Source organism: Peromyscus californicus, unplaced genomic scaffold (assembly GCF_007827085.1).
Source record: "Peromyscus californicus insignis strain IS unplaced genomic scaffold, ASM782708v3 Scaffold_11__1_contigs__length_118956290, whole genome shotgun sequence".
NCBI lineage: Eukaryota > Metazoa > Chordata > Mammalia > Rodentia > Cricetidae > Peromyscus > Peromyscus californicus.
Genome location: NW_026294402.1, coordinates 95,806,760 through 95,824,315, shown reverse-complemented (window position 1 = coordinate 95,824,315; position 17,556 = coordinate 95,806,760). Strand labels below are relative to the sequence as shown.

Genomic DNA, 17,556 nt, shown 5'->3' with positions numbered 1-17,556 from the left:
TGCTCTCCCACTCCATTCCTGTTCTAGCTAAACCATCCTGTTCCCTCATGTTCTCATCCCCTATCCCCTATCCTCTATTGCCACCCCCATCCCCAGTCTACTCAGGAGATCTCATCTATTTCCCCTTCCCAGGGCAATCCATGTGTCCCTTTTAGGGCCCTCCTTGTTAGCTCTGGAGCTTTGGGTTTCATAAGTGAGACAGTTGTGTAGCTTGGTCTGTTTAAGGGGCTCCTGGCAGTGGGATCAGGATCTATCCCTGGTGCATGAGCTAGCTTTTTGGAGCCCATTGTCTATGGTGGGATACCTTGCACATCCTTGATGCAGGGGGAGGGGCTTGGACCTGCCTCAACTGAATATACCAGGCTTTGCTGACTCCCTATGGGAGGCCTTACCTTTTTGGAGGAGGGGATGGAGGGTAGGATGGGGGGAAAGGCTGGGGGAGCAGGAAGAGGGATGAGCGGGGTATCTGTGGTTGGTATATAAAATAAATGAAAAACAAGTTTTCAGGTGCAGTGCATAGCTGCCAAGGTCCTGGGCAGGCTGTGTGGACGTGAGAGACTTTGAGACACGTGGACCTTACCAGTTAGGTGAGATGACTCAAGTGCCTGATCCTTGGATGCCATTGAATCTCCCAAGCATGTTGCCAAGTGTTAGAGGATTGTATTGGGTCTGTTAGTTTCTGGGTCATTTTAATCATGAGACTTTATGCTGAAGAAGTTGCTCTGACATCCAGAAAGCCTCCAGAAGGTTCCTTAACTCTGGGTATGCTCTGACTGACTCCTCCGTTGAGGCTGGATACACTGCCATGGGACCACCAGTCTATGGACAGACACATTTGTGCCTGGCTTGGACAAACCTTTGCTACCAGCGCTTTCTTCTAGGGACCAGGAGGCCACTGCAGGTACCATTTTTTCCTAGTGGATTTTGTAATTAGAAGTGACTGGGCCAGATCATTTTTGTGGTTGGAAAAACAGGCCACTGAGCAACTTCTCAAGTTGTCATGACTGACATGTCAGGACTCCACCTTCCAGTAGGATCATGTTGAGGCTGTGGAAGGTTTAATGTTCTCTTCACGTACACCATTGATTATCTCCATCTTGTCTGTAACCATACCACCCTGAGGGTTCCCGGTCTTGTCTGCTTGGCCCCATCTTTGTGACACTTCTTGGTGGCCTCAGCATTTGAAAAACACATTGGGAGACAGAACTGCAGCGGCCAGCCACTTAACTAGCTGTCCCTTATTTATATCTAACTTTAGCTTGTGTCTTTCTGTGTGGTGGAGAGGGGGCTCTTATCATGTTGCCCAAGCATGTCTCTGGCTCCGCTGTTCTCCCTCTTCCAAGTGCTGAGATCACAGGTGCACAGTTAGCCTAGCACCATCCCTTTTCTGTGTTCCCCAGGTCTTCCTGTCTTCACAAGAATAAAGATCCTAAAATGCAAAAATAAATAAATTAATTAAAATTAAAATTAAAAATTAAAAAAAGAATCTTAACAAATGCAAAAGAATTTTTAAAATTCTATCTTATCAGTTTATAGTGAAATAAAACTAGAAAATAATAGCAAGAAAAATTACAAAAGGCAACAAATACATGAGCACTGAATGATATACTTTCTGTTTTTAAATTTTTTATTTTTAAATATTTATTTTAACCTAGATGCCCTTCAACTGAAGAATGGATGAATAAAATGTGGTACATATACACAATGGAGTACTACTCAGCAGAGAAAAAGAATGGCATCATGAGGTTTGCAGGCAAATGTATGGGTCTAGAAAAAATCATCCTGAGTGAGGTAACCCAGACTCAGAAAGACAAACATGGTATGTACTCACTCATAGACGGATACTAGATGTAAAACAAAGGATGACTAGACTGCTACTCACAACTCCAGGGAGGCTACCTAGAAAAGAGAACCCTAAGAAAGACACAGGGTTTGCCCAACGACAGAGAAATGGATGAGATCTACATGAGCAAACTGGACATGGGGAGAGGGGGTAATGAAGGGCAAGGGTCGGGGGAAAGAGAGCTTAGGGGAGCAGGAGATCCCAGCTGGATCAGGAGCAGAGAGGGAGAACAAGGAAAGAGATACCATGATAAATGAAGACCCCATGGGAATAAGAAGAAGCAAAGTGCTAGAGAGGTCCCCAGAAATCCACAAAGATACCTCCACAATAGACTACTGGCAATGGTCGGATGACCAAACACCCTAACTGTCGTGATAGAAATCTCATCCAATGACTGATGGAAGCATATGCAGAGATCCATGGCCAGGCCCCAGGTGGAGCTCTGGGAGTCCAATCGGCGAGAGAGAGGAGGGATTGTATGAGCGAGAATTGTTGAGTCCATGATTGGCAAAAGCACAGGGACAAATAGCTAAACTAGTGGAAACATGAAATATGAACCAATAGCTGAGAAGCCCCCATGGAACTGGATCAGGCCCTCTAGATAAGTGAGACAGTCAATTAGCTTGAACTGTTTGGGAGGCCCCCAGGCAGTGGGACGGGGACCTGTCCTTAGTGTATGAGCTGGCTGTTTAGATCCTGGGGCCTATGCTGGGACACTTTGCTCAGCCTGGGTGAAGGGAGGAGGGGACTGGACCTGCCTCAACTGAATCTACCAGGCTGAGTTGAATCCCCAAGAGAGTCCTTGCCCTGGAGGTGGGAATGAGGAGTAGATTGGGGGGAGGGCGGTGGGGGTAGAGAAGGGAGGACAGGGGAATCTGTGGCTGATATGTAAAATTTAATTAATTACAAATTTTAAAAATAAAAAATTTTTTAAAAGTTATTTTAATTCCTTAAGAATTTCATATAATTGTGATCATATTCACCCCAATTACTTTCTTCAACTCTTCTCAGAATCACCTCCACCTCTCTATCTCCAAAAATATTGTGTCTTTTTTTTTAAATAGCCTATTGACTACAATATGTGCTATCTGTATCTCTGGGTGTGGGCCATCTATTGGAACTTGGTCAGCCTACCAGAAGACATACCCTTAAACAAAACTGACTCTCCTTTCCCCAGAAGCCATCAACTGTCTATAACTCCTCAGTTAAAAGTCAGGGTTCATAAACGAATTCCCACTTCATGCCAGAATATTGATTGGCTTGCTCTTATGTAGGTCTTAGCAAGCAACCACAGCTACTATGAACTTATAAATGAAGCCCAGAAGACACTTTTTTTCTCCCATCCTCCCTAATTTCTGACTCTCACAATCTTCTACTAGTTGTGAGTTTCTACATTAATCTCCATCTACTGCACAAAGAAACTTCTATGGTGAGTCTAAGAACTGCATTAGGCTATGGATAGAAAGATACAATTTTAGAGGGCAGTTTGATGCTGTGTCCATGTAGAATAATAATAGAATAGGAGTAGTTTCATCCTTGGGGCCTGTGCACTCCCCAACCATTGGTCCTTGGCCAGATTGATGATATCAGGTATGCATGTGTTTCCTCCTGTGGAGTGGACCTGAAAACCAATCAGAAAGGACTTGGTTATGCACCCAATGTTTGTGCCACTGCTGCACCCATGGGAATGTTTTTCCATGCCTGTCATTACTGCAGGTCACAGTTTTACAGCTGGGTAGGACTGGTGATGGCTTTTAAATAATACACACTTGAGTGATAAATGAGTCAATGAAGAAGTAAGGAGGAAATTTAAAAGTTACTGGAGTCAAATGTAAATGAAAAGACACTCTAGAGGCAGACAAAGCAGTTCTAAAAGGAAGTTTATAGTTCTGAGTGCTTACATTAAAAAATCAGAGAGGGTAGGTGAGATAGCTTAGCAGGTAAAGGCACCTGCTGCCAGTCTGAGCTCAATGCCCAGGGACCCACATGATGGAAAGGGAGAATCAACTCCTCAAGGTTGTCCTCCACACACATGCCTATGTATATACTTGAATGCATACATGTATACACAAAATAAGTAAAAAATAAAAATAAAACTTTAAAATCAGAGAGAGCTCAAATAAATACATTAACAATATGCCTCAAGGTGCTTGGAGGGAAAAGCCAAATCCAAAATCAGTACATTAGGTTGAAAGAAATAATAAAGATCAGGAGAGAAGTTTATGAAATAGAGACTAAAAACAATAAAAGAGTCAACAAAAAAAGAGTTGGCTCTTAGAAAAAGAGTTCAAGACCATCACACTCTTAGCCAAAGCGACCACAAGTATGAGATAAGACCTAAATTAATAAAATCAAAGTTGAAAAACAAAAAAGAGAGACATTACACTGGATATCAGTGAAATGTAGGGGGCTGGTAGGGAATACTTTGAAAGCATTTTTCAAAAATCTGAAAAATGTAGAAGAAATTAACAAACTTTTAGACATATAAGCTCTACCAAAATTAAATCAAGAGGATATGAGCAATCTAAATAGATCTATAATGAGCAACAATATTGAAGCAGTAATAAAGAGCCTCTCAACCAAAATAAATAAATAAATAAAAGTTAACACTAATGCACTTCAAATTATTTCATAAAATAGAAAGGGACAGAACAGTATTAAATTTATCCTCTGGTGCTAGCATTACTTTGATACCAAAACCAGAATATGGACAACACAAAACACCAATTTTCCTGAAGATCACAGATGTAATATTTCTTAATAAAATACTTGCAAGCCAAATTCAAGAACACATTGAAAACAGCATATACTATGATCAAGTTGGTTTTATTCAAGAGACACAAGAATGTTTCAACATTAATAAATAATAAATATTAAACAGTATATAGACTCAAGGACAGAAATCACAGGTCATCTCAAGAGATGCAGAAAATGTCTCTGACAAAGTTCAACATTCCTTCATGATAAAAAGTCCTACAGAATATAGGAATGGCAGAAACATACATCAAAATAATAAAGGCTATACTCAACAAACCTATAACCAACTTCATAGTAAATGAAGGAAAGCCGAAAGCATTTCTTCCCTTCTCTTCACTCGTACTCAGTGTAGTCTTGAAGTCTTAACTAAATCAGTAAGACAAGAGAGAAGGGAAAGGGGGATCTAAATAGAAAACAATTCAAAGTATCCCTATTTTCAGATGCTGTAATCTTAAAAGACCTTACAGACTTTCCCAGGAAAGGCTCTCACAAAATCTCACCCATAGCTGAGGAGCTTTGACCATTAAAGGCTGTTGGAGCAGAGGGAGTCTGTTTTCTTCAGGGAAATGGTCCCTATTAGGATGCTCATTCTCCTGTGGATGGCCCTGTACCCATGCACATCAGGACAGAACAGATTGGACTGGATAGGCTATAAAAAGAAGGCAGAGGGCAAGAAGTAGGAGGAGATTGTAGTGGAGGGATCTGGAAAGAATTGAAGGGGAACAGGAGGTTTATATGATCAAAAATATTGTATACATGTATGAAATCCTCAATATTTTTAAAAACTCCCCCAAAACTCTTCAATATAATAAATACTTTCAGCAAAGTAGTAGGATACAAAATCAACAAACAAAAATGACTAGCTTTTCTATATATCAGTAATGAAGTAGCTTGTTGATAAAGAAATCCAGAAAACAGATCTCATTCACAATAGCTTCATCAAAGTAAAATATCTAGGAATAAACCTAACCAAGGACATGAATGACTTCAAAAGTAAAAACTTTAAAACACTGAAGAAAAATACTGTAGAAAACAAGATTTCCCATACTTGTGAAGTAACAATATTATGAAACTTATCTACAAATTCACTGTAATCCCCTCAAAATTACAAGTATATCCTTCACTAAACTAAAAAAGGTAGATCTAAAGTTCATATGGAACCATTGAAGACCCCAAATAGGCAAAACCACGCTAAGAAGAATGCTAGAAATATCCAAAACTTGAATTCAAATTATACTACAGAGCCACAGAAGCAAAGTACCATGGTACTAAAAACAGATGTACATACCAGTGTAATAGAATAGAGAACCCAGAAATAAATTCACTCAGCTAGCCATCTGAATTTTTTATGAAGGTATCAAAAACATACCTTGGAAAAAAGGTAGCCTCTTCAACAAATAATGCTGGGAATAATGGACATCCACATGTAAAGAATGAAGTTAGATCCCTGCATCTCAACCTTTACAAAAATGGCTTAAAGACCTTGTTATAAGATCAGAAACTCTAAAAGTGCTAAAGGAAAATATAGGAAAAACACTTCAAGATGCAGGTATAGACAGCTTTCTTTAAAAGGCCTTCAATAGCACAGGATATAACCCCAAGGATTAACAAATAGAATCGCATGAAATTTAAAAGTTCCTCTACAACAAAAGAAACAACAGGGTGGTGAGATAGACTAAAGAACAGTAGAAATCTATGAGGAATTCAAAAACTTAAACATCAAAATGAAATCATCCCATCAACAAATCTTAAAAGAAGAAATATAAATAGGAAATAAATATTTGAAAAAAATGTACAACATTCCTTAGCCATCAGAGAAATACCAATTAAAGGTTTTTTGAGATTTGATTGTACCACAGTTAGAATGACTGTCATCATGAAATCAAAGGATGACAAACACTGGTCAGAATATAGAAGGAAAAAGAATAATTATAGACTGCTGGTCAGGATGTAAACTGGTTCAGCCACAACGGAAGTCAGTGTAGAGTTTCCACACACATATGATCCAGCTACCCCACTCCTGGCTATATATCTCTACATATTCAAGGGAATCTAAGTCTGCATATTGCGTGCATGCTTATAAATCACACTTATTGCAGCACAATTCACAATAGCCAAAATGTGCAACCAATAAATAACCTAGATGCCCATCAACAAATAAAATGGGTAGGATATGTTGTATATACACACAATGGAGTTTTGTTGGGCTCTAAATACAAAATTATGTCATTTCCAGGGAAAATTCTATGGAGATTATCATGTTAAGGAAAATAAACAGACTCGGAAAGACAAACCACGTTTTCTCTCATGCAGAATTTAAACACTGATAAGTATAAATGTGGGTAAGGATATCAATGATATAAAAGTAGAACTGGGTACTGTGTGAGGGAAGGAAATGGTCTAAAGGATGAAATGTAAATTTCTTAAAAGAAAATAAAACTATCGTGGATCCAAGGGCATTCTTCTGCTGTGTCTTTAAGAGCTGTCAAGTCTTCTGAGATGAAGCATTAGCGGGCAGCTACTTTCCCTGAGTGGTTTCTGATATTATTGGCAGTAGCAGCCCTGAGCTTCCAGGCACTCTACTCTCTTCTTTACTCTGATGATGATATTTCACATTACATTAGGGAATGCACCATACGGTCCAAATGTGAGAGCAATGAAGATTTCTTCCCCTCTCTCCTAACTGCCACCCCCAAGTGAAAGGACACCATCAACCTATAAAAGGCATTAACCTCATTCACTCTAGTAACCTCTGCCCTTTAGCCCATGATGTGTTCATTCTAAGCAAGGAGAGAGGAATTTATGGGAGCATTTAGGTTCAGGTCTGCCACCACCTTTAGCAATCTCAATTAATCACTGAGTTAATCATTCCTGTTCCTTCAAAAATGGGCCAAGTTAATTAGAATGAAGGTTGCTTTAAAGTCCTCTCTTTAGATGTCCTACAAATTTCTGAAAAGAAGCCCCATAGCATGAAAAATTAAGACCTAGGGCATTGTAGCCAGTGGGGATTTGCAAAAGATCTTTTAAAGGTAATGTACGTATAGATCCCTTTTCTTTCCAGTTTTAGGATACTGTAACTTTACTTAAGGAAACCAATAATTGTTCATAGTTCAAAGAACCAAATGGTTCAAAGAACCAACCATTACCACCCTTTACCAGTCACACAGACCAAGTCAACTTTCTGCAGACATAGTAGAAAGTACAAGAAAGTTCTTCTAAATACCTCTGCCTGCTCAAAAATGCTGTAAATGTCTTCCACCTACAAGATCCATTTCTTCCAAAAATATAGATAAGTTCGAAGAACATTCTCTAATAAAAATAGCACTCTAATGATTTGAATCAGCATTCATCTATACAATTAACCATTAATGGGATTTTCCATGAAAATGGTCTTCCATTGAAGAAAAGAGATACCCAGGAAGAAGAGAAAGACACAAAAAGAAAGCCTAGAAGGAAATAACAAATTTTTCTAGATTTCTTCATAGGACACTGGCCAATCCCTAGCAAAAGAGAAAACACATCAAACAAAACTGCTCTTACTAAGGAAATCTGGAAGAAGTCAGAGCAAAGAGTGTTTCACATTCAGTGAAAAGTGCTACGGCCTCCCTAGAGACAACGTGATCTGTCATAGACTCCACTAGGATGTTCATGACCCTCTGATATTCTGCCCACCCATTCTTACCAATCTAGTAGTTTATACCCTGATTTATCACATGCCCACTGCCCTCTTCTACACTCCATGAGCTAAGTAAGAATTGGTTGATATTTTACCTTTCTTCCAATTTAATGGGCTAGCCTCAAGCCACATTAATGGAGAACATGGCATTCCTGGATCTGAGATGACAGATCATTTGTTATTTACAATAGTAGCCAGAATTTTAGCATTTTTGTGACAATTTCCCACATCTCAACTCCTACACAGTGCCATGAAAGGGGCCCAGCTGACCACAGAGCATGGTAGGTTCTATCACGGAAGAGGAACTCTGAGCTTGGGGATCTAAGTCCTTTACAATGGACTTAGGCAATGCCATTCTTCTCTACAGTGAGACAATATCTTCTCTAATTTTTAAGATTATAGTCAAACCTGACATCACACAGAAGAAGAAATAGTATCTCCCAAGAATAGTCTCTATACATTCTCAGAAAGATTATCTAAAACAAAGGACATGAGGTACCTCACTTATGAGTTGTGAAGAGACCCAGGGAGGGCAGTATCAAACAATATCCACTGCTCATTTCTCAGCATTGGGTCATCTGGAATATTGTCCCATGAGTACCCTACTCTGTTGGCCATTCCAGTTATTCAAGTCAAAATAGCCTAAGATTCAACCCATTATTTATCTCAGGTGGTATCTAAGAGCAGTCGTGACAAATTCCAGTTCTTAGGGTACAGCACTGAAGTATTGATCTCAACTAGGATCCTCAGAGTCCCAGACTCAATCAGTTGAGCAAATATCATAAACCATTATGGTCTACATTGGGTTTTCTCTTTGAGTTTTTGTATTGAGCTTTCAACTTGACCCAAATACTAATCCAAACACATCAGGATATGCCGGTGATTGCATGGACTCCATTTTAGTCCACTAGCAGATCTAAGGCACTTTTGTGAGCCACAGCAATCCTAAACAAACAAGCTGAGGCTGATCTAAATGCCTTGTAGGACCAAGGTAGTATCCTTAAGCATTTCAGATAACATCAGGAGACAATACCACCTTATTTATTGTTTGATTATAATCCTAGAGAGAACTGCCTGTGAGGTACACCCAAATGGGCTTTCCACTAGGAAGCACCTCTGAGGAAGGAAACACAGCTTACTATAGGGAATCAAAACAGTATAGAGGTCTGAGAGATACCGTGTCAGCTTGTGGTGTTTCCTCTAACATATTTGCTTTGAGCACTCCACAGTGAAATTCGCAGTGAACTAAGAAGCTGATCCATCTTTCTGGTGATGAGTTAGAGGTGGGGAGGGGAATCTAAAGAGGTAGAATTTTTTTTCTTGATTACTCTCCTCTATTGAATCTTTGTTTTATGAGACATCTAACAATGCCAAGGTTTATCAGCCAACCCCGCTGACATAAGCGTGATAAAGCTAGAATCAGTTCCTCAGAGTCTGAGGTCTCTGATCTGTCATCTGTAGGCATCTGCTAGGGCTGATACAACAAAATACAGGCTGGCCGAGACACCTCAGAAATCTATTTCTCACAGTCCCAAATGCTGGGAGGTCAAAAGCTCAAGGTATCAGCAGATCTGATAGCTACGAGGCTTCTCCTTTATTTGTAGATTGTCTCCTTTATACTATGCTCTCCTTTGGCCTTCTGATCTGTGCATGCATGCAGCTGGGGTCTCTTTCCTTCTACTAAAAACACTGGTAATGTTTGATTACAACCTCACTATTGGGACCTCATTCCAACTTAATTGCCTTTATTTTTCTTTGCTTCTTGCCTTCTTTAAGACAAGGACTCTCTAAGTTGCCCTAGTAGCCCTCAAAACTCACTACTGTCCTGCCTCAGCTTCCTGAGTAACTGGTATTACAGGCATATGCCACCATACCCAACTTAATTACCTCTTCAATGTCTCTGTCTCTAAGTAAAATCACACTGGGTGGGTCTGTGTTTCAACATAAGAATTTTAGGAAGACACATTCACCTTAATACCCCCAACATGACATCATCTGTTTAAAAAAAAAATGTGGTTGTTGAAGAAGAGTGACACACTGAACTCACACTAGAGCAAATGGCACGTAGGGACTCCTGCTAATACATAGTGGAGATTGCCCATGTTAGAATGAGCCAGACTTAATCCTCAGATGTTAATAGCATTAAAAAGAAATTTTCCACATTATCCAACACTATCATTGTCCAAGTGCGATGGATACAACAGCTGAATTCAGCGTCTTTTCATTCTGCAGATCAGAAGACAGTGATTTAAGCACTTATGTCCATCAGTCCTAAAAGCTGGGGACCCCCTCTTGAAATCCCCCAGCATATGTTCCTCTTTGACAGAACACTATCCCTCTTTAAATCATGTTTCTCTAAAATGAAGTAGCTAGGAATAGGAATCAGGAAGGAAGGAGGGTAGGATTGTTTCTCGTTTGCTTCTGATTTTCAGCAGCATGAACTCCCAGTGTTTTCTCCCGACCTAATACTCTATCTCAGACAACAAGCTACTTCAGCCCTGGGTACTCCTTCTGTGAGCATCCCTTTATACACATCGCTCTTTGCTTGCAGCCAAGGCATTTGCACCCTTTGCTGACTTAAGCTTGGCTTACACGGCAGCAGCCTTCTCTGAAGATGCCACCTTAATCCAAGACATCTGTTATGCCAGGGGGCAGCAAGCTACAGCCTGTGGAGCATGCCAGCTTGCTTCCTACTTTTGTAAATAAGGTTTTATTAGGACGAAGTCACATCCATTCGTTCACATAATGCCTGTGGCTGGTTTTGTGCTGCAGTAGCAAAGATGAGTAGTTGCAACAGAGAAAGCATGGTCCACAAAGTTTAAAATATTTACTATCTAGCCCTTTGCAGAGAAAACTTGCTTATCCCTGTGCTATTTAAGTCCTTGCCTAATTTCAACAAAAGAGCTCAGATTTTCCAGAGTAGTCAAGCTACTCACAAGAATATATCTAGATAGTTTTGATTCACATTCTTATTCTGTAGCTGGTCACCTTTATTAACATGGTACACCCAGCCAGGACAACTACATCCCAAATGTCTCAACTATGGATTCCCACAGGAGTTTGCATTTTTTTTTTCAGAGAAATCCTCCCAAAGGGATCAAAACTCCATTATAGCAGCTGGAACTCAGCAAAAGCAAAAGATAAAGGGGAGGAGGAGGAAGAAGAAGAGGAGGAGGAGGAGGAGAGGGAAGAGGAGGAGGAGGGAAGAGGAAGAGGAAGGAGAAGAAAGAGAAGAAGGAGGAGAAGAAGAAGAAACACTTTTTTTTTTGGAAGGGGAGGTTCCCTTTGGATCTAAATTTGACATTACAGATTACAGAATAAGTTGAGTCATGAGAGTTCCAGCTATTATCATCCTACCTCAGCACACCCATCCCTCATCTTCTAAGTGTTCAGCATTGGTTTAATGATTTCTGCTCATTTTAATAGAACCTCCTTCCTTTATGCCTAGGATAGGTGTACATCTTTACAACTGTTATCTGAATGGAGTGGAAGCATATTGCTGCTCAGAGCAAACCTTAGCACTACCCACTCCAATGGAGACATTTTCAGCTTGACCACTGCACTGAAAAGGAAGGTCCCCTGCACCAACTAGGACACCATTTAAGCTGCTGACTTTGAAGTTATTTCCTGAAACTCATCCTGCAATCATTTCCCCCACTCCTATTCATTCTCACTAATGGGCAATAAAGTAGAGGACCATTTATAGTCCAATTGGCCATACACTTTAAAGAACATGTTTGCTACCAATTTCATATACTTTCCCCAGACACCAGTTAAAAGACTATGAGGTCCTCATCTTTTCTTTTCCAGAAAGGCATGTTTCTGTCCACATCTCATCCTCATCAACAAAAATACTAAGATTATGAGAGAGTCTGAGATTATACCCTACTTATTAGCTAGCAAGTTATCCTAGTACATTTCATGGACACTGCTAGAAGAAAGAAGACTTCTGAATAAGCAAGATAAAGGACTATTTATTACTTGCATCACTACCAGTAGACACCATTATTATCTGCATTATAGTACCAGTTCCTACCTGAGGATGTGAAGAGGACCTGAGAATATCAGCACTACAATGAGATGTTGTAAAAGAACTTTGATCTTAAGAAACCTGAATCTGCCCTTCGCCCTTAAGGATACCACCATGGTTGTCTTCTGAGATCATCCACTATATAACTAACCTTGAACAGGTGGTTCAGAAGAATGCAAAGTGCCTAGGTCAGATTATCCACATAAAGTTGGGCATGCTGGCATATTCCCATAATCCCAGCACTCAAGAGGCTGAGGAATGATGATCTCAAAATCAGGGTAGGCTGATGCTATCCAGAGGATCCAATCTCAAAAATACAAAAAAAGAAGAATATGTACATAGATATGGCAGAGCCATGGAGGGTTATCTTCCAACAGAAAGGAGATTGAGAACATTTCACTGTATCTGGCCTCAATGAAAGAGAGGAATACTCTTCCAGTATTCCTTCTGTTGCTACTAGAAGGAATGCTCACAGCAGTTATGCTATATTTTCTATACTGTATGATTAGTTATACCCTAAAGATATTAAACTATATGAACTAATAAAATAGTTCAGTAGCAATTACAAAATAAATACATAAAAATAGCTTTCCAATATTCCAGTGAGAACTAGATAATTAGTTAGAAAACATAATGGGAAAAGATTGCATTCAATCTTTTGAAAAATAGCATTGAAAAGTATAAAACATCTACAGACAAAGTTAATAAAAAATATACAGGACTAAATAAAAAGGACCATAAATTTTCACTAAAGGACATAAAAATAATAATTGAACCAGTTGAGGAACATTCTATGTTCTTGGGCGGGAGAGAATTTGCTGTCATAATGATGTCAAGTCTCCCAAAACTGATCTACACAGTTAATGTAATTCTAGTTCCCAAGACCTGAGCATTAGAATTCAGAGATGGAAGGACTGTCATGAGAGGGACACTTGCTTCCTTGTTAGAACCCAGGTGGACAGGTTGTTGCAATCATCATCAAATGGTCAACCTAGCTAATTTGACAGTTTTTGCAGAACAAATTCATGCCCTGCAACTATCTGTGACTTGGGAAGGCACTAACACAACTTCCTCTTTCTCTCACATCAAGTTCTATGCTGCACTCCCCAAATTCTTCCATAAAAGCCCAAAGCCAAAGTATAAGAACCATTTTTGCTTGAATTTTATTGGCATATATGAATTATACATAATAACTGGTTTATTACAACATTATCACACATGCTCATAACACATTTCAATTACATTCCTTCCCAACACCCTCTTATGTCCCCTTGCTATTCTCACTAATTCCCTTCCACTTCCCAATTAGCTTCCCTTATACATTTGTTTGTTTGTATTTACTTCTCTTGTGTGTGACCCAATGAGTTTCATTAGGATGATTTACAGGAGCAGGATAAAGATTTGTTTGTGGGTTGTTTGTTCTTGCTATTAATTCTTCAAGAATTCCATATAATACACTTGAACATATTCACCCCTTACTTTTCCCAGAATCTCCCCGATATTCCTCCCCCCTGAACTTTGTGTCCTTTGTTTCTTATAACCCATCAACTCCAGTTTGTGCTGTCCCTATACTTCTGGCTGTGGCAGCATCCACTGGAATGTAGTCTGCCTAACAGGAACCACATCCTTAAAGAAAACTGACTGTCCCTCCCTCGGAAGCCATCAACTGTCCACAGCTCCTCAGTTAGGTGTGGGGGCCCATGAACCCCTTCCCATTCCATGCTAGAATGCTGACTGACTTAATAATCATGTGCAAGCAGAAACAGTGGCTGTGAATTTATGGGTGCATTCATGCAACCTCTGTAGGTTTATGGGTGCAACCCCCGGCTCTTAAGGTCTTTCTGCCGCTTCTTCCAAGATGATCTCTTAGCCTTGGGGAGGGGTTGCTAGCTAGATGTCCTATTTGTAGCTGAGCATGCCACAGTCACTTAGTCTCTGCCCTTTGACTGAGTTTCTGCGTTAACCACCATCTACTGCACAAAGAAACTTCTCTGATGAATCTGGGAGCTGTACTAATCTGTGGCTAGAGAGGCAGAGATTTAGAGGGCACTTCAGTGCAATGTCCATTTAGTAGAATAACAATAGTAAACTCATCCCTGGGGCCTGTGAGCTCCACAACCATGAGCTCTTGACCAAGATGTACAGTACTAGGTACGTGTTTTCTCCTGTATAGTCTTAAATCCAACCAGGAAACAGCTGGATGCTCTCATATCATTTGTATTCTATTGAATACAATAGAATGGGCATAGTGTGCCATGCCAGTCACTATTGCAGTTTACAAAGTTCATAGCTAGATAAGACTGTTGTTAATTTTCCTAGCGGTCTGCATAGCACCTCTCGGTACTGTAGGAGCTAATCAGCAGAGATGAAGCTTCCTGGTTAGGACTGACTTGATTTCTCCATGTCCTATGATCCATGTGTATGGTGTTTTCAGCAATAGGGTCCTGCCATCAAGTTCTAGCAGACACCCAAGAGCAATGCCAATATCCTGTCTTGCTTTGGGTGGTCTCTGGGACACCTCTGACCAACAACTCAAGGGAAGGTATCCCACATCTGACACTGGGATTTTTACGTGGTAACCTGTGGCTTCTGGAATGAGCATAACCCCCAGTGTAAGACAACTCCAATTAAACTTTTTATATGATATGCAATCTTCTAAAATAGTAAGTTCCCATAATTTTTTTTCAAACATCCTCAGAGTTTAATCCCTCCTATGTCCTACATCTCGTCCCTCTCCCCATTTAAACCCCCTCTTCATTTTCCCCCCTCCCCTTGCATGTTCCCTGTGTTCTACTACCTCAACTAGCTCCCTTAAGATCTTCCTTCTCCCTTCGACTGTCAATTGTCCTTTTCTAGTTTTCTGGGTTCAACAGATACTCCAAATTAAACACACAAATCAAATATTTAATGCTAAGATCCACTTTAGTGAGACAATATGATGTTTGTCTTCCTGGGTCTGTACTGCCTCATTCAATACAATGTTTCCAGTTCCGTTCATTTACTTTCAAATTTCATGATCTTGTGTTTCATTACAGCTGAAGAAAATGTCATTGCATTTAGGTACCACATTTTCATTATCCGTTTATCAGTTCTTGGCATCTTGGTTGTTTCCGTGTCCTGACTATTGTGAATGGAGCATCTGCGAACATGGATTAGCACATGAGTCTGTAAAGGAAATAGAGCTCTTTGTGTATGTGCCCAGTTGTGGTATAGCTGGGTCATAGGAAAGATGTATTCCTATTTTTCTGAGTAACAACCACACTGACTCCGCAGTGACAGCTTCAGATTGCACTTCCACCAACTGTGCATGAGGTTCCCCACACCCTTGCCAGCATTTGGTTTCTTAATCATAGCCATTCTGACCTGGGTAACGTGACTCTCAAAGTAGTTTTAGTTTGCGTGTTGAAAAAAAAAAAAGAGTAGGGAGTACACTTCAGGATATAGGCTTAGGTAAGGACTTTCTGAGTAGGATTCTGGTCACCCAGATCAGACCATCAATAAGTGGGACTTCGTGAAACTAAAAAGCTTCTGCAAAGGAGACTCTTAACTGACTGAAGAGGCAGCCTACAGAAAGGAAAAAAAAAACCTTTGCCCGCTATACATCTGACAGAGATTAGTATCTAGAATACACAAGGAAGGACCTCAAAAAAAAACTAAACACTAAGAAAACCGCTCAATTAAAAAGTGGGCTGTGAACCTGAACAGAGTTCTCAGAAGAAGAAATACAGACTAAGAAATGCGTTTTGAATGAGGATTTCTTTACAGGATCATGGGAATCTTACCTTTGGCTAGACCCCTAAAATAAAAAGTCTCTCCTTCTTCCATCAAATACTAACTGCTCAGGGAGGAGAGGGGCCACTTTGACTCCCCCCCCCTTCCATGACGGTATTGGCAGACCATAACTTGAGAAGATATTGCACAGGTAATCATGGATGCTATGAGCTCAAAAGTGCAACAGCTACATCATATCCAGAAGTTAGCATTCCAAACTATTCCTCTCCCCATTGCTCCTGCTCTTGTATTCTTTCTGCCCCCTCTTCTGAGATGTCCCCTCAGTCTTGCAATGTGGTGATACTTTATTTGTGCTCTAACAAATAAAGCTTGCCTAGGGATCAAAGGAAAAAGCCAGCCACTATATTAAACATAGAAGTTGTTCAATGGTAGCACATGCCTTTAATCCTAGCATTAAGGAGGCAGAGATTCATCTGGATCTCTGTAAGTTCAAGGCCACACTGGGAACAGAGCCAGGCATGGCAGCACACACCTTTAACCCCAGCACTAGTTAACCATAGAGGTCTGGAGGTCTATACAGACAGATAGAAAGTGATAGAGCTGGGCAGAAAGAAGAAGTGATGTAGCTGGGCAGAGAGAGGAAGTAAGAGGGCAGGGCACAGAAAGGTATATAGGCGTGAATATACAGGAAGTAGCTCTCTTAGGCTGAGGATTTCCTAGTGGTAAGAATTTGTGACTGGCTTATTCTATCCCTCTGATCTTTCAGCTTTCACCCCAATATCTGGCTCTGGGCTTTTTATTAAGACTGTTTAGTAATTCATGTTACATTTCAAGAGGAGCGATATAAATGACCTATTGAAGGCCAAGACATCAACAGTCACTTCATTCTCAGTACTTGGGCCAGTTACCTGACTCTGCATCCACCACTGATTGGGACAGAAAGAAGCTTCTTGACCAAAACTGGTTACTAGTCTACAGGCATAAACATAGTTATTTAGAGTTATTTAGAAGGCAGTTTAACAGGTACAGCATGTCCATTTGGAAAAAAAACAACAGTAGCTTCCCCAACTAGGGGCTAAGATTTTCCTGGCCAAAATTTTGGGTTTACAGTACCAGATAAAAATTCCCTCCTGTGGAGTAAGCATAAAATTCAATCAGAAACAAGTTGATTACCCGATAACAAATTTGCCACTAATGTACAATGGGGCCACCGTAGCTGGCAGATTGGTATTCTCACACACAGGGCCCACAGCTGACTAATGCCATTGATAAAAACTCTTCCCAACAGCTGAGATAATACTTTTGGCATTGTGAGGGCTAGACAACAAAGAGAAAATTTAAGCCCAGTTTCAACTTGATTTCTTTATGTTCTATAAGCAATGCACGTGGCCCAAGCTCTCACGTTTAAGGCTTTCTCTATACCCCAAGTTCCAGAATTGAGATTTCTGCAGCATATTCTATGTATAATGAATAAAAAGGCAACTGAACTAAAACTGATTATGTTACCAACCCCAAAGA

The 17,556-nt window shown here is 40.2% G+C and overlaps 1 long non-coding RNA gene across 1 annotated transcript in view; it reads right to left on the bottom strand.

Moving 5' to 3' along the window:
* Nucleotides 1-505: 505 nt before the first annotated feature.
* The window catches only part of LOC128104725 (uncharacterized), a 102,511-nt gene continuing 85,460 nt past the window's right edge, over nucleotides 506-17,556 (bottom strand). The window contains exon 3 of the long non-coding RNA XR_008216078.1: nucleotides 506-1,429. This is a non-coding gene — a long non-coding RNA (uncharacterized LOC128104725). The remainder of the gene's footprint in view (nucleotides 1,430-17,556) is intronic.